Raw genomic sequence first — 23,724 nt, forward strand, 5'->3', positions numbered from 1 at the left:
GGTGATGAGGCTCTGTTCATTTCATGTATTCCTCATGACTCGCCACAGGTCTTGTTCATTACAATGACCCTCGTCTTTCTCTCCTTCTGCACTCAAGACCCTTGTGAAGGGCACTGGTACAAAGGGGAGGCAGTTGTTCCATCATACATTGAAAGACTGAAGCTCAATCATCATACGAAATCTTACAGTTTTATAATGCTTTATAAATTCATGCATTTTTGTCTTATTGCTTTAACTGGATAATTCAGCCATCAATCAAACATTGTATTCTCAATTTTTATAAAGCAGACATAACAACTAAAGGCCTTTCCACACTGAGCACAAAAAAGGAAAACAAATATCGGACGTGATGACGTCTCACATTATTCTTACATGCTCTTAATATGATTTCTATTACTTCTCCACTGAATAATGTGATCTGGGGGAGAACACTATCTGTTTTGAGTGTTATATGAGTCAAGGAGTCAGAAAAAATTAAGTGAAAAATTTTTCTACTGTTCTACACATGAAATATGAAAGCAAATAGACATATGATTGTTATATTACATACATATATGATATATTTTCTGTATGTGTTTTGTATGCAGCTTATAGTATTTTTTATAAGAATAAAGGATGTTTATGACAATAAGCAGTGTGGCATTATTAAACATACAAAGAGTGCAAATCTGCCTATTATAGAATCAAAATCAACTACAGATCACAATCAGGAGTTATTACAAGCACTCAGTGATGGTTTAAAGTGGGTTTTAAAAATACATCAATAATTATATAGATTTTCAAATGTGGCATGATGCTAATTTTACTTCTGTTTATATTTTTAGATGCTTTCTGGTAAGCATTACAGATAGTTTGTGTTTAGGTGTAGATCCAAACTCTATTTATCTTAAGTTAATGCTGTATATTGAGCAAATGTTAAATCCATATACAAGATGCAAATCTCAGGAAAAATGCATTGTTGGTTGACGCCACCTAGTGTGCAGGCGTGAATTAGCAGAAGGCGATCAATCGTTTCGCACTCTGTGTGAAATCACCATTCGTCTGCGATTTGCTGCACGTTTTTGCATCACACTCAGTGTGAAAAAGCCTTAAATTGGATAAGGTACCTCAGAGATGTTTCAGGGCCAGTATCAGTGGCATAGTTATACAAGAACAAGTGGTTTACTATAAAAAATTGTTGGTTTATTAGTACTTTATAGAGTAATATAAATACACTGCTCTCTAAAATAGGTTGACATATTATATTTCAGAAACTGATTGGCTGATGTAGTTCCAGGTCTCTTGACCACAGTACAGTTCTATATAACTATAATTTTAATGTTGTTTGCAATTATATTCATTGTGAAAAGTGCTTTACAGATAAATCCAAATGTAATGTTTTATTTTATGCAAGTGGGTAGAAAAAAAATAATTAAATAATTATTTAATAATTTAATATATTTAGTCATTTATATTTATGCTCATAATAAAACAAAATACACAAACAAAAAAAACAAAAACAAACATAAATCAGATATTAGAACTGAGGGTGGTCAGCAGGGGGAGACTCAGGTCACCAGCAAGACTTGAATTAAGTAGAAAATCCCCATTTTAAAAAAAATCACCAAATACAATCACCATCGCACACACCAGTGCACATACACACCACATCACAAAATAATCCACGAGTTAAATCGGTAACACTTTCTATGAATATTCATAGTTTTAATGTATTATAATAATTACTTATTTGTGGTTATAGATTAAGAGTATGATGATTTATAACACACAATGAACATGTTGCATCCACTTATGTTACAATGGATTATATTTCTCATATTTGTAATGTATTATAAGTCTCATATCTTGCCATCTTTTGTATGATACTTTAGTTAAAGCAATCAATGACAACTTAAAAGTATAGTTATAATTAATAATAATAATAATAATAATAATAATTAAACATACTGCCCCTCCTTTTTTAACTATATCATTCTCAAATATATGTAACTAAATGCATTTTGCACCTTTATAGATTATGTTAATTAATCTATAATGGGTGATAGGCAAAGTAGCCTAATGGTGTAATCTAATAACTACACATAAAAACCCATCCTGAAAATGCATTACAACAAAGGATCACGAGTCTCACACAACAGCATGACACACAGTTAAAGAGGAAGCTAACATGATAGTAGATCACAGATTTGCGAAGTAACAAAACAAGTGGCTATATGGTTTGTATACACAAATATTCATACTTAGAAGTCGTATTACAGGGCAAACACAGGGTGTAACCCTGAGCAAAAAGCATACTCTGTCTACCTCAATGGTCATTATACTTCAGGTATACTCTGAGCTGCAGAGATATTCAGCACATGGTGTGAGGGCACAGACATTATAATTATAAGGCATTATGACAGCAATGCTGATTTATTTTAAAGGGGTCATCGGATGCCTATTTTTTCACAAGCTGATATGATTCTTTAGGGTCTTAATGAAAAGTCTATAATACACTTTGGTTAAAAATTCTCAGTGGTTGTGTAAAACAACACCCTTTTTACCTTACCAAAATGAGCTCTGCAAAAATCATCTCATTCTGATCGAGGTTGCTTTAAATGCAAATGAGCTCTGCTCGCCCCGCCCCTCTCTACTCTCTGTGGAGAGACAAGCCATTTTACTTTAGCTGCATTTAGCCACGTTTAGCCGCTAAACTTTCTAACTAGCACATTATTAGGAAAGGCGATTGCAAAGATTCATAAAAAAACCCTTATACTCACTTCTGCTGTAAGTGAAGCTGGATCACAAATGATTCGCGTGAACATAGACGGATATATGTAGATCGGGAGGCGCATTCCCTTCACAAGCAAACGTAATCCACTGCATCTTCAGCGGCTCAGATGTTGGGAGTAAATGATGACCACTATGTTCATTATTACATCCAGCAGCACAACACCTCAATCACTCAATCAGAGATATTCTTGTCTAACTTACATCCCTGCTCCGGCATGGAAACAATGGAGGTCGGACTGTTACAGCTGATCTGAGGTAAAACGTTCATGTCAATCAACTATCGTGGGAGCGGCCTCTGTTGATGTGACACCACAACGACAGGCATCTGAGAATGACTCGATTTGAAAAAGGGGATATTATTTTTACAGATTAATTAAAAACCACTGCATGGATTTGTATCATTATAGGGTAGATTTGTACATACATATGGGATTATTTTTGTGCCAATAAGAATGAACGTAACTTTGTAAAACTGAACGTAACTTTCCAAGAAACCATCAAAAATATGCCACTGCAAAAGAAGAAAAACACAATGAAAATGAAAAAATGAACTCAGTCGCACCCATGCTCTTCAAATATGCTTCATTCTTTGTTAATGATTTTCAAAGAATCGCCAATCATGGATTCTGAATGCGTTGCACGGCTTTCGCTTACCACGCAAATTTTCGTTTGCTGTTTTGGCACAAACCTCTCGTGGGGGCGGGCTTAACAGCGATCTACTCTGATTGGCTAATGAGCTTTTGATGGACAGTTGCTCTCTGACCTGGAAGCACAGACGGTGACGTCAGTGGCGCGCATATTGTAAGTGCATATTGCTGTGCAATACGTCGTGCTTTGTTTATATTAAGTATTATTATTATTTATTAGTATTTCACCTACGGTCGTCTCTTAGTTTCTAAAGATGAGCTCCCAGGAGAGACACGGAGCGGCATCATCTTCCACCTCAGCTTGTCCCTCAGGGCAGCTTGAAGTAAGTTCGTGTTGCTAAAGTAACGTTAATCAATTACATCGATAAAAGTTTTATTCATGTACAGTGTGCAACAGTTCTGATAGTTTCTATAAACAAAGCACGACGTCACACCACAACAACTTTCCAATATGTGCGCCACTGACGTCACCGTCTGTGCTTTCAGGTCAGAGAGCAACTGTCCATCAAAAGCTCATTAGCCAATCAGAGTAGATCGCTGTTAAGCCCGCCCCCACGAGAGGTTTGTACCAAAACAGCAAACGAAAATTTGTGAAGCGTAAAAAAGCCGTGGCAACGCATTCAGAATCCATGATTCGTGGGAAACGATTCTTTGAAAATCATTAACAAAGAATGAAGCATATTTGAAGAGCATGTTAATTTCGTGCGACTGAGTTCATTTTTTCATTTTCATTGTGTTTTTCTTCTTTTGCAGTGGCATATTTTTGATGGTTTCTTGGAAAGTTACGTTCAGTTTTATAAAGTTACGTTCATTCTTATTGGCACAAAAATAATCCCATACATACACTGCCAACACACATTAATGTTCAAACAACATGTAAAAGTGAACTTAGCATCCGATGACCACTTTATGTCACAAATCCTAAACTTTGCATTTTCTGTATAATAACTAAGGCTGTAGATTTAGCGTGTTAATTTGGGGTAATTATGAAAAAACAATGTTAAAATGACAAATGCATTAAATGCGCCGTCTCGTTCAGAGCCATCTATCATCTTCTGTTGATGCAGTTTCTAATGAATGTGATAACTGACTGATTGACTGACTAATACAATTCTGTATTAGAATACAATTATATGAGCCTACAATGTCCAAAATGAGGGCAAAAAATTACCCTTTTATATTTATATTATATGATAAAGTTATTACACGAGTTATCACATACAATATCACACGAGCTAGAGTACTGTTGTCTTCCAGAATATCTGCATTATTACAAGTGTGCAAATAAATGTGCAATAAACAAGAAGGTTGTCACACCCCTGTGGACTGTTTTCTTTGGTTTTCCCCATGTATGCCCTTATTTGTTCTTTCCTGTTCCGTCTTCAATTATTACATCATTGTTTAATCATTCACACCTGTCTCCCTCTGATTAGTCTGTGTATATAAGTTTGGTTCTGTTCCCCATGTCTTGGTCGATTCTTGTAAGTCACTCCATGTCATTTAAAGTCTCTTTGTGTCGTTTTGCGTGTGGATTCCCTACTGTTCCTGTTCGTTCCTGCTCCGTTGTGTGGATTATTTAAATAAACTCTATGTTCCTGAGCTCCTCATCCCTACTCCTCATTCTGTCACCGTTTAGTCGTCGTGTGTGAGGGATGACGCAGGAGAAGAGCGGAGATCCAAATAAGTGCAGTTTAATCAGAAAATCCAAAGTATACATAAAACAAACACAGCAACCACGACGAAAGGAACGGAATGACAATGTAATCACCGACAGGACACCAAGGGGACAACCAACCTTATATACACAGACAAACCAATCAAAACAAGACAGGTGCGAATGATTAGACAATGACACAACTAACAAGAACAGGAACAGGAAGACCAAATATGGGCACACACTGGGAAAACAAACACAAACAGTCCAAATGGCACACACACAGGTCTGACACATTCCCGCATATGACGCCCGTGACAAAGGTAATATTGTTTTACATTATTAACATGATATTGTCAGTATTGTCTGTTTGGCTCAATTTCACAAATGAAAATAGTTCCAATCAAAGCCACAGCAGAACTGTTTCCTCAGAGCAACACACAGCAGGGTGTCATTAGTAAATGAATCCATGGTTTTGAATAAATCAAGTCTGAATGAATCAGCCTTTTCAAGAAATCAGTTGAATGACTGAATGACTTACTCGTTAAGTGATACTAGTGGCTTTGGTTTCATGTTTAAAGTGTCATTTCAAAAAAAAAATAATGCCAATTTAAAACCCATTAATCTCATTGTGTTATTGTTTATTATTATTTATTACCAATTTTATTGCTGTGTAATAATAAATTCTATCCTAAATTTCTAACACTTTTTTTTTTTGTAATGTCGATTCAGTGCTTTACTCATTTAACACAATAATACAGTAATGACTTTAAATAATCTTTTGGGGGTAATTTCTTAGCCACATTGATGTGTGATTAATTCAATTAATTATATGGAACATCATGTAATTAGATTACAAATTTTAATTGCTTGACAGCCCTAATAATGTATTATAATCTTTGGGAACAACAGCAGAGCTGGAGGGAAGGTGGAGCCTGTGGAGCTGAAGGGGTGAAGGGCTGAGGCACAGGTGACATCTTGGGCTCTGTGTCCATGGTGGCTCAAGCAGTTGGTCCGTGATTGGTATTGTTGCTGACTGGATGGGCTCTGGGGTTTTGTGGAGCTCATCTTCTTGAGAAAAAAAAAAAAAAAAAAAACTCTCCAGGCAGGTGAACATGTAAAAAGAAAAGAAAAAATAACTAAACAAGAGACAGGTGGCAATAGAAAGTACTTAAATAAGAACCTATGGGCCCTATTTTAACGATCTAAGTGCAAGGTGCAGGTGCAGTAAGAATCCACTTGTGCTAGTTTAACAACAGAAATGCCAGGTGCATGGTCCAAAAGGGTTGAACCTATTCCCTTAATGAGTTATGGATGTGTTTTGGGTGTAATGTGCAATAAACCAATCAGAGTCTCATCTTCCATTACATTTAAAAACCAGTGGTCCAAAAATGGCGGATAGTGGAATTTGTTGAACCTATTCCACAAGGTTAAAGTGAGTTATGGAATGTTGATTTTTAATATTTGGCATGTTTGTCGGGCTGAAACTAGCAAAAAACACTTATGTTGCACCAATCATTGGGTCTCATCTTCCATTACATTTAAAAACCAGGAATGACAAGACAGACAATTAGGAAACAGGGAAACATAAATTTGCACAGAGCAAAGACTGAACGCTGCTAGTGGTGAGGAACCAGATCTGCTTAACGTGAGACTCTTAAAGTGTACAAAAAAATGAATCTTTCTCAAATTGTAATCTGGGTCTTTGATTTTTAATATTTCACCTTGTTTTTTAGCGGGATGTAACCTCGCAAAACTGCACTGTATGGGGCGCACCTGAGTCTTCGACCTGTGTATGCCTACTAGAGGCTGACATTTTTTCGGGAATCCTGCGGGTCACGGGATTCCCACGGGAATCCTGCGGGATGGGAAACAAAATCACTAATAATCTCGGGATTGGGACGGGATAGGAAAAAATGTCAGCGGGAGTGGGCGGGACCGGGAATCGTAACGCTATGAAACCCAACTTTATACACAAATATACCTTTTATATAAATAAACCATAAACGATATATTGTAATTTTGAACTTAATTCTAGTTGACCTGTCTCTTTATGCTCTCCTTCTGCTTTGGTGTGGCTGGTTAAGCAAGTGAGTTCATGACGGACAAATCGTTAACGACTGGTAATACAGCAGGACATCCAAACGCTCACCTATCATTCATCGACCATATAGCTTTTCATCTGAAAGATGTATGTAGAAAAATGTAGAAAAACCTAGAAAAATGTGCGCTATTGAAGTGTCAGTGCGAGTGTGGAAGCCGAATAGTAGCGCGGTACTGCATGACAGAGGCGCCGGTGCGGTCACTTGCTCTTAAAATACCATCATTTTTGGTCATACAGATAAGAGTGATAGGCATCTTTCGAATTTGTAAAGACTCAACGTTTATTTGTGTGCACTCAGAAAAACAAGGAAACGTTGCGCTTTTGTAAACTAATTAAAGCAAAAAGGACACGCTTTCTGCCGTCTGTCTCTGTGAACTTGAGCGCGTCACTTCGAAACTCCGTGTATACTTGCTTTAGAGACAAGAAAAATATGTCTATAGAGTGAAATGTCTACTTTCAAATGGACCAATTAAAATAGGAAACGTTTGCATGAATGATTTACATGAAATTTAGTGCAATGCACACTGTGCATTTGTTTAAGATGGCTTTCGGTTCAATAATAAAAAAAAAAAAAACTACATTTTTCATTTTTATTCAACTAATGTAAAAAAAAGTTACGGGCATATTGTGATCTATACTGTATTCTTTACTGTAACTGGCAGATTCCACCAAAAAAACATAATACGGGAGTTGGAGGGAATGGGAGTCATTCTTCCGGGATTGGGACGGGACGGGATTTTCTCCCAGTTTTTTCATGGGATTGGGATGGGATGGGATTTTTTTTTTTTTTTGTGGGAGTGGGACGGGAGAGGTTTGAAAATTCCACTCCCGTGTCACCCTCTAATGCCTACTGTGAAATTACCACATCAAACGTGACGTGCTCCTTCACTTTAGGTAGGCTACATTATGTAATTTTAAATGACATAATTTAATTTAATTACTTAGCCTATTAATTACCACGACACCACAAATTACCACCACATTATGTTTGCTTCTTGATGATTGCTAGTTGTTTACTACTAGTAGTGAACTTATTCTGATTTGGAAACAGGAGAGGAGCCCCTGGTCTAATGCGCCACCTGGCTTGAGAAACCCGTTCTCAAAGACTTACTTTTAGTCATTATTTGGGTAGCACACATATTCTGAATGCCTTCGGCAGAATTCAAATGAGCCATTTTAATCTAGATTAATCTAGATTAATTCCAAGATTACAGTGAGATTAATCTAGATAAAAAAAATTAATCTATGCCCACCACTAATATATATATATATATATATATATATCCTGAGCTGGGGTAGGAATATTGGGGTGGAGGAGGGATGCCAGAAAACTGTTGTGGGACAAAGGTAAGTTGGTTGTATATGTACTATTGTACTAATCAAATTGATTATCTGAATGTGCTCCCGAACATTCTTAATAAAATGTCATTCATGGAATCAGTGGCTCTGTAAAACTAGAGCAAACATTACTTCCTTGAAGTGTCCCCCCTTTTTTTACTCAAGAGATGAAGGAACAAAACACAGAAAAGAAAAGTGGAGTGGCATGTGGAAGCAGTGAGGTTCAGTTCCCAACTCCAGTACCTTCACAATAACCAAAACAATCTATGAAAATAAACAGGTTTATATTTTATAAGTGTGGGAGGATTTCAGGGCTTCGGGAGGAGGCAAGGCCAAAACAAACCAACATAATTCTCTGCCTAGGACAGAGAAAAAAAAAACCTGCATAAAATACAAATAGAAAACAGACAAATTTAGTCAAGTTAAGTCAAGTCAAGTCAACATTTATTTCTAAAGCACACTTAAAAGCAACAGTGTTGCACCAAAGTGCTGTACAACAAAATACAGATTTGACAACAAAAAAAAAGAAAAACAAATCCCTGAAAACCTTACAATAACATTAATTATAAGCTAATGAAAAAAGATACGATTTAAGAATCGATTTGAAACTAGCTAACGAAGGAGCAAATCTCACTTTTTCGGGCAAACTGTTCCAAAGTTTAGGGGCTGCAATTGAAAAAGCCCGGCCACCCTTAGTTTTGCAGCGACAACGTGGGACAGTTAAGAGAAGCTGACTACTAGACCTGAGTACTCTTTGAGTTGTATAAGGAGTGAGAAGGTAAGAAATATATTTCGGTGCAAGTCCAGATAAAGCCTTATACACAAAAACAGCTATTTTAAAATCAATTCTGAACTGTACAGGCAGTCAATGTAGCGAAGCTAAAACTGGAGTGATGTGATCCCTCTTCTTAGTTCCCGTTAGAAGCCTTGCTGCAGCATTTTGCACAATTTGCAAACGAGAGATGGACGTTTGAGGCAAGCCATAATAAAGGGAGTTACAGTAATCCAAGCGTGATGTAATAAAAGCATGGATTACTGTTTCTAAGTCCTTATGAGGCAAAAACTGTTTCAGTTTCGCAATCGATCTCAGATGGAAAAAACTGCCCTTTATCACTGTGCCAATTTGTTTTTCAAAGTTCAGTAACGAGTCTACTATAACACCTAGATTCCTTACATAGGGTTGGACAGTAGCAGAGATAGACCCTAAGTTAAAAGCAGAAGAATTTCTAGAATGACTTAAAATCAAGATTTCACATTTGCTTTCATTCAGCTGTAAGAAATTAGACGCCATCCAAGATTTTATCTCCTCCAAACAGCTTTGCAGCCTATTGAGACAGGCACTGCTGTCAGTTTTTACTGGGAGATAAAACTGGGTATCGTCAGCATAACAGTGGTATGAGATTTTATATTTTTTAAAAATGGCTCCAAGGGGAAGCATGTACAACGAAAAGAGAAGAGGGCCTAAAATAGACCCTTGGGGCACACCACATAACAGAGGAGCCGACGAAGATGTAAACTTCCCAATGCGCACCGAGAATGATCTCCCTTTGAGATATGAAGCCAACCACTGAAGAGCAGTACCCTGAATTCCCACCAAGTTTTCTAAACGATGCAGCAGAATATTATAATCAACTGTATCAAACGCTGCACTTAAATCTAATAAAACCAAAACCGCATGAGAGCCCGAATCAAGGACTTGCAAGAGATCATTTGTAACTTTCAACAGCGCACTTTCTGTGCTGTGCAATGATCTAAAACCAGACTGGAATGTATTCATAATATTGCAGGTACTAATGTAGGAATCCAGTTGACTATAAACTACTTTCTCTAAAATTTTTGAGATAAACGGCAATTTTGAAATAGGTCTAAAATTACCGAGGACAGATGGATCCACATGAGATTTCTTTAGCAGAGGATGAACCACAGCATGTTTGAAACTCACTGGAACAACTCCATTTACTAAGGAATTATTAATAATAGCTGTTACGGCTGGACTCAGTGCTACAAATACTTCCTTAAAAAGACGAGTTGGAATGACATCAGACTCACAGCTGGATGTTTTAACTTTACCAACGAGCTCAGCAAGCTGTTCAGAGGAAACAGGGTGAAAAGAAGTTAACAAATCTACTGGTGAACTGCATAATGGAGAACCAAATGTTGATGGCTTTATAGAAGCCTTAATATCCAGTACCTTGTTTAAAAAGAATTTTTGAAAATTCTCACAGGTTTGCTGGGATAAATCAGGAAATTTATTTGGTTGAGGATTTAACAACTGATCAATAGTCGTAAACAGCATTCTCGGCCGATTAGCATTTTCTACGATAAGCTTGGAAAAGAATTCAGACCTGGCCTCTTTAACTGACTTCTGGTAATTGGTTAAGCTTACCATCAGACACTCATATGAGACCTGGAGTTTGTCTTTTTTCCATTTACGCTCTGCCTTACGGCATTGCTGTCTAAGAACACGAGTGTGAGCATTTAACCAGGGCTGGATACAGCTCTCATCCTTAGCTTTTTTAAGCTTAAGAGGAGCTACAGAATCTATAGAAATGGAGCAGGAATTAGTAAAAACCTCCACCATCTCTTCTGTGCTTAGTTTATCAAAACACACAGGATCTATACAATTTGCTAAATAGTGCTCGGAGAATAATCTAGCAGTAGAAGACTGAATCAACCGAGAATAACTTACAGTCTTAGGGCAAGTCGGAGTGGGAGAATCATAATCAAATTCAAACACAATTGGCAAATGGTCTGAAAAAGCAGCATCAATCACACTCAGATTTGTTATAGAGACACCAAGAGACAGTACCAGATCCAAAGTGTGGCCCAAATTATGAGTAGGGGCAGAAACAAACTGTGACAGATTCAAAGATTCAATGAGGAATAAGAACTCTTTCACCAGAGGTTTAGATGGACAACACAAATGAATATTAAAATCTCCTAGAATCAGCAGCCTATCACAACGAGATACAGTATCAGCAAGAAATGCAGAGAATTGCTCAATAAAGTCCTTGTTAAACTTAGGAGGCCTGTAGACCAGGGCACATAATACAGGACCTCCAATATCAATCCTCATTAACTGCACCTCGAAGCTAGAGTACACATCTATATTAATTTTTCTGTTTTTAAAATAACTTTTAAAAACAGTAGCAACCCCGCCACCATGGCCAGAAGGTCTAGGAGTGCTAAAAAAAAGCACAATCAGGAGGAGCAAGTTCACCCAGAGATAATAAATTGTCCGCTTTCAACCATGTTTCAGTCACAAATAAAAAATCAAGCGAGTTTGTGGTGAAAAATTCATTTAAAATAAACGATTTGTTTGATAAAGACCTTGCATTTATCAAACCCATCCTCACTGTCTGCCGAACAGAACTTACAGTCTTTAAAGATGACAGCTGAATTGAACAAAGATTCTGAGGGTTTACAGATCGCAGTTCGGATTTTGAAGACAAACGATGTGATAAAATCACTGGAATATAGTCAAGAGAGGCACGCTGCGCGCCATTACAAAAACTGCGCCGAGATCCCCGATGGATGTAACGAGGTAATGAGCAGAATTTTCAAGGAAGCACATGAATTATAAATGTCCGTGGGAAGACGATATGAAGGTATCAGGTAGTGCAAATCTAAAGATGAGTAAAAAAAGACATAATCCAACCCGAAATATAATTCACATCCGTGGCAGCAAAGAGAGAATTGAAAACAATAACACAGATAAAGCACACCAGCAGAGTAAAGAACAAAAGTGAGTTCATCCTGAGTTCATCTTTCAACCCTCTCCGCAGCCAGCCGAACACCGTCACTCCCAGGCAGCTGCGCCCGTACTACGGTCAGACAGAAAATCCCAGGCTGCGCAAGCCGAGCCAATCCGATCCGATTCTATCCGAGGCTAGCGGTAAACCCTCCAATCAAGGGCAGATGATCCAGGGCTGCCCGAGCCGATCCGATCCGATTCGATCCTCCCTGTGGCTAGCAGTAAACCCTCCAGTCGAGGACAGATGATCCAGGCCGTCCCGAGCCAAGCCGAGCAAAGCCGATCCGAGCCAATCCAAAGCAATCCGTTCCTCACTACATCCAGCGGCAGGCCCTCCAGCCGACGGCGGAACAGTCAACCATCCAGCCGAGAACAGTAGACCCCGAGCCGCGTGAGTCATTGGCAAACCCCAGCCGTCCAGCCGATGGTTGTTGAACTCAGACCACGCAAGACAAACCAGGTAGCTAATACTTTGCACGGGTAGACGCCCAAAAGGGAATGCTCCTAAACTTTAACAGTTCAAATAACGTTAAAAAGAAAAATAATGTTTAACTTTAACATTCTAAATAATTAAAATAATAAAACCGGGAGCAGCGGCAGTCAGATACGCCAGCGTACGCTTCAACCGGAAGTGAGCACGTGAAGCATCAGTGAGTCAAAGGTTCATTGAGATCTGCCTGTTTTTTCACTTCTTGTCACAGAATTTACAAAAAAATATACACTAAAATTCTAACTGGCATTAACAGGAGAAAACAAGTTCAAAGGAAAAGACACTCTTCTCTCTAAAAAGAAAAACTATTCATAAACAATATTAACTTACAAAAATGGTAGACTTTCTTGCCATAAGCATCAATTTCAACAAAAAGACAATTAACACTTTATCAAAATCCCAAAAAACAAGGCATTAACAATCAACAACTAATGAAGTGTCCAGGGTTGCGCTTCCCAAAAGCAAGTTTCGCCGTAACCGATAGAGTTCAGTGGAACTTGTGACCATAGTTAGCTTGCAATGCTTTTGAGAAGCCTCACAAAGCAGCCTACACAAAAACACACACACCCTTGTGAAAAAGAAGTGTGCTTAATTGTACTAAAAGTGTACTTTTTGTGTACTTTAAATCTTAAAAGTATACATTTTAAAAAGTGCACTTGCTGAAAACATAATTTAAATTAAAGGCCACTTCAGTCTACTTAAAGAGAGTACACTTAAATTATAATATTTCTTAACATACTTAAGTTTTAATGCACTTTATGATAAAGTCTCCTTAAAGGGTCATTAAACCCCCCTGTTTCAGCACTGGTTAATTCTCACCACAGGTTTGAAAAATGTTGCAAAAGTGGGCGTGGTGCGCTGCGGATCGGAGGGGGAAGAGAGGAAAGAGTCAACTTCGGGTTCAGACAGTTTCATTTCATTTCGCTCCCATTGAATTAACAACACAAATAAATGCACAGCCATTTGCTCTCTGCAGCAAAAACTATATATGAACGCGCTTTAGCATCTCTATTAACTCTTTAAGGCTTATTTTGCGGCATTTATAATCATTTAGATGGGTTGCGTCAAGGAGTTGTAAAAACCTCTATTACCCTCACTTTATGAATGAATTGCGTTTGCACGGAACTCTTACAAAGCAAACAAAAACAAACACTCTCCTTGGATCCATGAACGTTTCTCTCAGTTAATATATGCAGTCTCACAGTTTGAATGGTCTGTCATAGCAAATCAACACACACTGTCCTGAATAATTAGACGAAGCATCTTCTCAAAGGATATGAACACGCAGCCTCATGAATAATTATGAGACACCGACGCGTCATCGAAGTACTATAGTCCACTGCCACGTCACAAACTGTGATGTCAACACGATGTAAATTTTAATCCCAGAAGATAAAAATAGAACAAAAAAGCTCAAAATTAACCAGTTTCTTCCAACAATTAAAATTAATGGATGCTAACATCTTCATCTATAATGTGCAACACCAACACATCTGCTAAAATCTCAGAAAAAGTAGTCCAGGGTTTCATGACCCTTTAAAGGGGCCATCGAATGCTAAGTTCACTTTTACATGTTGTTTGAACATTAATGTGTGTTGGCAGTGTATGTACAAATCTACCCTATAATGATAAAAATCCATGCAGTGGTTTTTAATTAATCTGTAAAAATAATATCCCCTTTTTCAAATCGAGCCATTCTAAGACGCCTGTTGTTGTGGCGTCACATGACAGAGGCCACTCCCACAATAGTTGATTGACATAAACGTCTTACCTCAGATCAGCTGTAACAGTCCGACCTCCATTGTTTTGATGCCAGAGCAGGGATGTAAGTTAGACAAGAATATCTCTGATTGAGCTATTGAGGTGTTGTGTTGCTGGATGTAATAATGAACATAGTGGTCGTCATTTACTCCCGACATCTGAGCCGCTGAAGATGCAGTGGATTACGTTTGTTTGTGAAGGGAATGCGCCTCCCGATCTACATAAATGTGTCTATGTTCGCGCGAACCATTCGTGATCCAGCTTCACTTACAGCAGAAGTGAGTATAAGGTTTTTTTATGAATCTTCGGGATTGCCTAAACGCAGCTAAAGTAAACAGGCTTGTCACTCCACAGAGAGAAGAGAGGGGCGGGGCGAGCAGAGCTCATTTGCATTTAAAGCAGCCTTGTCCAAAATAGGATGATCTTTGCAGAGCTGATTTTGACAAGGTAAAAAGGGTGTTGTTTTACACAACCATTGAGAATTTTTAACCAAAGTATATTATAGTATATTATACTTTTCATGAAGACCCTAAAGAATCTTATCAACTTGTGGAAAATGGGCATCCGATGACCCCTTTAAGTATTATTTGAACATTTTACATAATTATAAATATTATATACATATTTTTTTATAAATATGCTTTGAAAAAACATTACTGGTGTGCATCTTGAGACAAAACAAAGGCACTGGTATAGTTTAAGATTTAGTTTAGGGTTTCTTTCAGTTTTAACAGCTCAGACTTACATTTAGCCTAGGATTAGGCTTAAGCCTTGTCTGTAAAACTGGGGAAATGTGTTTTAAGTCCATTTTCAAAAGAGATTCAGAACCAAATTACAGGAAGGTAAAATGACTTTAGAAAGATGGCAACTGTAATGAGGACTCGTGGGAAGCGTAATAGATCCAGATGCGAGCTTTAATGAATACAACATGGTCAAGACAGGCAGGGTCGATCTCCAAACGAACAGTAACACGTAGGCAATGACAAAGGCAAAATCCAAAATAAACAGGCAGAGGGTCAAAGTCCAAGTGAGCAGTCCAAGGAAGTAAAATAAGCAAGGCTATGAAAACTAGGCAAAACTATGGCACAGAAACAGAACGAAACAATGGCAAAAACAAAGCAAAACAATGACGAGAAACAAAACCGAGGAATATCACAAAACAGGGCAAAGAAACAGGAGAAACGCTTAGTAGAGTCCACACAGCAAAACAATACTTCGCGGGGGTTGTTTGGCATGGCCTGCCTTTTATGGCTGCCAAACAGGAAGTCACTGTAGAAGCAGCAGAGGGAGCGGTAACAGTCTATGGTTGAGGGCTGAAGGTTTGACATCTGTTGACATCTGAAGAGTGACTAAGCAACATGGCGGTGTTTCAGTCCTGAATGAATCGACCAACCAACCTACTGATGGTTTTAATTTCACATTTATAGTATCTTTTCATTTTTAAAATAATTTCAAATATCAGTATTTAACATTTTATGTTTCAAATATCAAAACATTATTTATGCATTTATAACTGCAGGTTAAAGCATTTCATGCCTCTCTACAGCATTAACATGTGTAAATACTTCTAAATGCTACTTCATATGTGTAATGCCAAACCAGCAGAGGGTGCCCTCACCTCAGTACTGAGTGTGTTCCACTCCCTCTGCTTCCTCTACTTTCACTTCCTGTTTGGATACTATTTAACCAGAGACCTTGCTAGGACTTTTTGCGAAGTATTGCCAGTTTAACCTGCCTTTATGAGCAGTTTCCTGTTGTTTCTGCCTGATTTACTGTGTATGATTCTGCCTCGTTCTCTGTTTTACGATTTCCTGGATTATCCCTTTTGTTGTGTTTGCCTGATTGGACTGATGTTTTGGTTTGGACCCAAAGCCTGGCTTCTCTCTTTTGTCTTTTGGATTAACTCTTGGATTGTTGACAGATTGGACTGCTTTATTGGTTTTGACCATCTGCCTGCCTTTGCGTACTTGTCTGCTTCTACAACCTTTAATAAACTACTGCACATGGATTCTAATTCAGCCTCAGCGACCTCGTTACAGAATACTCCCATGAATCCAGCGGAAGTTTCTAACCTGCAAGTGGCGTTTACTTTTCAAAGCGAGATGCTAAAAATCTACCAGGAGCAACTTGCTAAGCTCTAATTGGTTAACAAACTCCTGCACACTATATCCGATCAGTTAAGTAAGCTTTGCCATTCCTGATAAGTTTGACGGTACTGCTGAACAATGTAAGCATTTAATTCGTCAAGTCATATTATACTTTGATCACCAGGAAGATAAATTTGAATCAGAGGAGAAGAAATATGTGTTTTTTTAATGACTTTGCTAACTGGTAGAGCTATCGACTGGGCTTCAGCGGTTTGGGACTCAGACATTCTGTGGACTATTTCATTCGACAACTCTGTGAAGTATTTGAATATCCTGCCGGGGGCAAAGATATTTCTACGCAAATCATTAACATCTCACAGGGTAAATGCACCGCTGCTGAATATGCCGTTGAGTTCAGAACGCTAGCTCCACAAAGTGGATGGAATGATGCCGCTTTGAAAGCTATGTTTTACCAAAGTCTTAACACTGAATTACAAACTGAACTGGCTTGTAGCAGAGAGGATACCTCCTTTTCTGAGTTCGTCACTCTCACCATAAAGATCAACAACCTCATGAGACAAGCTCCCAAGATTGAAACACATTCTCAGGATGAACCTATGCAACTCAGTGTTCCATGGCTTTCTGAGGTGGAAAGGGAGAGGCGCTGACGACATCACTTGTGCTTTTTACTTTGATGATTGATTCTGGAGCCACTCTAAATCTGATTAATAAGGATATTGTCACTAAATATAACATCCCCATTCAACCATGCACTCCGCCAATCAAGATCAAGTCCATCGATGACGCCCTTATTAGTGAGGGGATCACCCATCAAACCAAAACTCTCACACTCAAGATTGGTCTGCTACATCAGGAACCCATCACGCTTTACATCGTCGACTCTCCCAAGCATGACGTTATCCTGGGACACTACAAGTTAGAACACAGACTTAAAAACAAGCCAAAGTAAATCCAACCGCTTTACACAAAAACGTAAAGACAATACCAAACCAGGGACTAAGAAAACTAAGGGCATATAAATACACCAGAAAACAAGGAACTTAACAGGACACAGGTAAACATAATCAACTGATAATCAGCAGTGTTGGGGGTAACACATTGCAAGTAAGGCAAGTTACGTAATAATATTACTTTTTTCAAGTAACTAGTAAAGTAACGCATTACTTTTGAATTTCTAAGAAAATATCTGAGTTATTTTTTCCCCCTTTATTGATTGATAAGTCTCCTGTTGGTAAATTGGGAGTAAACATGATGTTACTGTATTCTAGACTAAATGTGAACATGCATTAATTCATCTCACTCAAAAAACAGATTGAGTATTCCTCAAAATTAATAAAAACAGTGAAATGCAAACTCAGAATATGACGCAACCCTGCAAAAATTAAAAATGTTAAATAAAACAAATATCCTAGATTTCATCCCATTTTATTAACCAGTGTCTTTGCTGCTGATCTTCCATGATGCAGTTCAGCCATACTAATAAGCAAAAATTACTTTAGATAAACTAACATATGTGCTTCATTTTTTTTTATAGCTGAAGAGTGACCTCCTGCATAAATGTACTTTTCTTTCAGCCTGAGGTGAATTCATTTTACTTTTGGTGTAAAAGGGCTTTTACATTAGAATTGTTTTATATAAAAACAAAGAAGCAAGTCCTGCCCAGATTTAAAAAGTAACGTAAAAGTAACGCAAAAGTAACATAACCCATTACTTTCCATAAACTAAGTAATTAGTTACTTTTTCAGAGAGTAACGCAAAATTGTAATGCACTACTTTTAAAAGTACTTTCCCCAACACTGATAATCAGTAACAATCAGAACCAATGAAACAAAAGGACATAGGAACTAAACACATCTAAAATATTTTGGATAACTACATTCATGTGAAAATAAAGATCTCAAATTGTACTTTGAGAGTTATATATTAAAATTATATTCAGTATAATATTTTTTAACCTTAACAAATCAAAACTTGTTAGTAATATATATATATATATATATATATATATACACACACACACACACACACACATATGTGACCCTGGACCACAAAACCAGTCTTAAGTCACTGGGGTTCATTTGTAGCAATAGCCAAAAATACATTGTATGGGTCAAAATTATTGATTTTTCTTTTATGGCAAAAATCATTAGGAAATTAAGTAAAGATCATGTTCCATGAAGATATTTTGTAAAGTTCCTACTGTAAATATGTCAATGCTTAATTTTTGATTAGTAATATACAATGTTAAGAACTTTATTTGGACAACTTTAAAGGCAATTTTCTCAGTATTTTGATTTTTTTGCACCCTCATATTCCAGATTTTTAAATAGTTGTATCTTGACCAAATATTGTCCTGTCCTAACAAATCATACATCAATGGAAAGCTTATTTATTCAGCTTTTAGATGTACAGTAAATCAAAATTGCACAGTATCCAGAACTGGACAGGGGAATTAGATGATAAAATGACTTCACATAGGTATCTCTGTGGAATACAACATTCAAAACAAGAGTATTTTTGTTCTTTAATTGTTCTTCATGTTTCAAGGCCTCGGGTCTTTAGGGAGATTTAATTTTCTGAATGAGCAATTGCCAAAAGAGATATGTTAATGACTTGACAAGACCTGAGGGAGACTGTGTCATCTCAGCAGACAGAAAGATGCTGCTGGGGATTCACCACATAAATCAATCCTCAATTCTCTATGTGTGTTTGATTTTAAAATAGTCTCAGCTGCAGTGTTTATGTCATGCAAGAAAGGGAAAAAAGTGAGGCAGCAAATGCAGATAGACTGAAACCGAAGTTTGAAATAATTTTTATTTAGCACTGGTTTGTCAGAGATATTGCATGTGGAGGGGTTCAACATGCAAGCTGCAAAATAAATAAATTCATTCATTCATGTTCTTTTACATTATCAATTTTGTTTTATAGTATCAATTACAGTATCAATTTTTACATTAGTAGTTCTAAAGTAAATCTAAATATATTCAGCATAATTTGGTGAGATCCACATTTACAGTGTCAGCAGTCTCAACAATTAGACAACAGTGAAAATAATCCAGACACTACACATATGAAGGGTTTATGAATCTTTCTCCAAATGTTTCTAATAAACCATGTCAAATTGTACACCATCTTTAATTTCACAATGCTTTATTCTTATATCAAAATTAGAGTTAGTATTTGTGTGGGTTACATTACAAAAAGTGGTAAAACTCAAAAGCTTTTCTTGACATCTCAAACTGTCCTGTGTCCCTCTCTAACTGCAATATAATCAAATGACTAAACCTTTGCTGTGGCAGCTGGAAAAGTGAAATTCCCGTTTTTGTTGCCACAATGTAACTTTGTGACATTGTCAGTAATTGTCAGTGTTGTGGATCAATAGTTGTGTGTTTGTAACCAGTTGGCATTTTTTACTTATCTGTTTATTCATTTTTTTTATTTTTTTTTTTTTTTATTTTTTTTACCTAATTAATATCCTAATTTTTCCAAACTAATTCATGGGCTATTTCATCTTAAGTGAATGAGGAATGCAGATTTATTTAGAAAAAAAAAACACCCAAAATATACAAAAAAGGAACCAAAAGCATTAAAATATTAAATAAATTACTCTATTAAAAGAGAAACAGAAACACAATATGACCAAACATTTGTCGTAGCAACCTGTCTTTGCTGTAACTTTGTAACCATGTCAGTAATTGCGGCATGGCAAATATTCATCAAAGGCATTAATGTTTACAGTATTAACAAATTATATTAATAGAGGAAATATATTATTTTATTATTATATTATTATTATATTAATGAAAGGATTTAGTATGTAAAAATAGTAAACATATGCTATGCTATCATATTTGCCAACAGACATTTCAGATGATCAAGGAAAGATATCAAATCATGTCAGAAGCGCAAATATTAACAAAAGTAATTCAGATAAGACTATGGGTAATGTTACTTGACCAGTCTGGTGGAGTCATTATATTTTTTTGGACGTAACTGACAAGAAACAGTGGGTCTGTTATCCAGCAGGTTGAATCCCGGTAGCCATTGCAATGTTGTCAGGATGTTGACATGACAAGAGATGCTGTCGTATGTCATCAGGGGCACAACTGCACATTTGCCTATGGGTTTGTAAAATCAGTGCTGGTGCCCTCATATATTTTATCCCCTAACACTAACCCTCACAAAAAAAAAACAAAACAAAAAAAAGCATTGCTTGTGTGGGACTCATTTTAGGAAAAAGAGAGCAAGAGAGCAACAGAGTACAACTGTATGTGTTTTGTGTTGCATGTAAGTGTTGTCTATGTCAACATGATAAACAAATGCACGCATGCCACCCACATACTGCAGCCCAGGCATGTCTAATGATGACAAATACATAAACTGTAAACTGAACCTAATTATACACATCACGACCACGTCCCCACCCCCACTTCATCTCGATACATTTACTGTTATGTGTTATGATTGGTGTACTACTATGCTCTTCCTAATTTTGTCATTTCATCTAAATATCAACATTTGTGAGTAACTATAACAAACTTTTGGATTTGTGTGAAACACATAAATATTTATATATACAACTTACCTTGCCTCACATATGGTGTTTCTAACATAAAGGGTCTAAAATTAATATAAATTAGTGTATTGATTTATGTGAACTAGTGGGCATAACGATTTTCACATAATTTTGTAGCTCTAGTCTACAAACTCCAGCACACAAAAGTCTTGCAAACAAATGTGTATTTATTTCATATTATTTATAACACACAATGGACCGCATATAAAATCTACTGAATTTATAATGGACTACATCATATTACATTTATTTTTTTACATTATATAACGTTTTATTTTGATGGTCCTTCTAGTCTATTGACAATAAGCAATTTTCCAACTACGTCAACTAACACTCCTTAGAGCAGTGGTTCCCAACCACATTCCTGGAGGCCTCCCAACACTGTGGCTGCGTCCGAAATGGCATACTCAATGAGTAGGTACTTAATTTGAATAAGTACCTACTTAACCAGCGCTAAAAGAGTAGGTACTCAACATCCGAATCTCGTTGAGTATGAATGCGATCCGCCTTGTTGACGTTATCATCTGACCTATCACGTTAAAACAAGCGCAACAGCTTAAAAGACATGAGCGCCTGGTTCTATTTGTAAATATTTTGATGTTTATAAAATTTGCTCATTTTGTGGTCTTGCTAAAGAAACAGCTGCCCTTTTATTGTTATTGTATAACCAATACATTTTGGGTTTATTTTTGTAAGTTGATTTTGGAAGTTTTTATATTTTGAAATATATAATACTAATATGACCCACAGGTTAATCCTTAATGATAATTATTTTTATTACGAAAACCCAAAACGTTATTTCTGGCATGTGTTTGTAAAATATTTATTTATTTTATGTGCAAAATTCTTCATTCACACGTAAAACTGGCATAAATCTCCTGTTTTCCTTTTTCTTATTGAATTTCTCTCTCCTTTCATCACAGAGGCTTATAAATAACAAAAATAATAAAAATTTTAATGCAATATGATGATATGAATATAATGATTTTGTACTTTTCTCTATGTACATAATCTCATACTATGATGTACGAAAACCCTTTTTTTTTTTGTCTTTGATTGTTCATTGTTAGACATACTACCGTCTTTCCCTGGGCTTGTATGCAATAATATGGTCTGCAGTAATAATAATAAAAATAAAATAAGAGCGACAGGTGCACAAACACCTCATAGACAGTAACACAACAACCCTACCAAATACGTTTTCGTTCATGTTTGCAATGCTTGCAATATCTGCATAAAAGGAGATGTCAGGCAGCTGCTGGAAGATCTCATCATTGGAGAAGACTGTTGATTTTACACTCAAAAATGTAAGTATTACAACTTAAAAATTTCAGATTACCTCTGAATGCATTGCTAGCCCACCCCAACACTTATGAACAATAATAATGATAAATGCTGACCAATAATTAATTATATTTTTGAGTAAAACAAGCAAAATGTAATTTTTCTCATGTGCCACAGCATGACTACACAATAGATAAATTCAGCCAAGGCAAATACATATCAATTTTCAGTCAAGTCATGAATAAATTTATTAGTTAATGAAACAATTATATGTTATTTACTTGCAACAACAGAAAACATGAATAAATGAGTAAAATAATAATTAAAAGTAACCATGACAATAAATAATGACACATGGAACAAAGCTTTATTCAAACATATTGTTCTGACAATCATGTATTTACATTCAGTGAACCCACATCCTACTGCCATCTCAACACAGCTGTCCCAATTCTGCAGCTGACCACCGTGCCCACCTTCACCTGTCTTTGCTGGGGTCCGTGTAAAAAGAGCACTGTAAGTCATTTTGCATGAAAGCATCTGCCAAATGCATAAATGTAACATTTTTGTACATTCTTTTTCATGTCTTGGGCAAAAACGCACAATAAAGCTGCTCATTTCTTACAGTTTATTTCTTCAAAGTACTACTATTATATAAATGCTTACATACATTTCATATTATTTTTATTTGGGGCTTTAAAAGGTTAGTTCATCAAAAAATATAAATTCATAAAGTCATTATTTACTCGCCTCCACACTTTCCATCTGTTTTTGTTTTTTGTTTTATTCTGAAAACACAAGGTGATTAAGTCTGTCCTGCTGGTTTCTGTTCGTACAACATCAGTCAATGGAGCCTGAGTTTCAGAAGCTTCATGACATTATTTGATGATGCTTTTGAAGCTTCTGAAACTTAGGCTCCATTGACCGATGAAACCAGCAGAACAAACTTGACCAAAATCACATCCTCAGTTTCTTTTAGTCTTTTTCAAGATGCTTTCGCTGACTCTGAGCTCACTAATGATGAAGAGGCCACAGCAACATCTGGTCCAGATGAGGGAACAAGGGCAGGTTGAGTGATGGAGGGTCTCATCTATGGCACTAGACCATTTCCAGGATGCTGCTGTGGATTTCTCCTTTCTCAGTTCAAACACCAGTCTGCAGACATTTCAGATCATACAAAGATGCACAAATATAATACAAAACTGTCACAGCACAATATCATTTGATCTCTATATT

The 23,724-nt window shown here is 36.7% G+C and overlaps 1 protein-coding gene across 3 annotated transcripts in view; it reads right to left on the bottom strand.

Annotated features, from left to right (window-relative positions):
* Nucleotides 1–22,509: 22,509 nt before the first annotated feature.
* cdh19 (cadherin 19, type 2) overlaps nucleotides 22,510–23,724 on the bottom strand; it is a 54,860-nt gene continuing 53,645 nt past the window's right edge. For all 3 annotated transcript variants that reach the window (XM_051097607.1, XM_051097608.1, XM_051097606.1), the window contains one exon: nucleotides 22,510–23,643. The gene's annotated coding sequence lies outside the window, so the exon portion shown is untranslated. The remainder of the gene's footprint in view (nucleotides 23,644–23,724) is intronic.

This window comes from Labeo rohita, chromosome 24 (assembly GCF_022985175.1).
Source record: "Labeo rohita strain BAU-BD-2019 chromosome 24, IGBB_LRoh.1.0, whole genome shotgun sequence".
Classification (NCBI taxonomy): domain Eukaryota; kingdom Metazoa; phylum Chordata; class Actinopteri; order Cypriniformes; family Cyprinidae; genus Labeo; species Labeo rohita.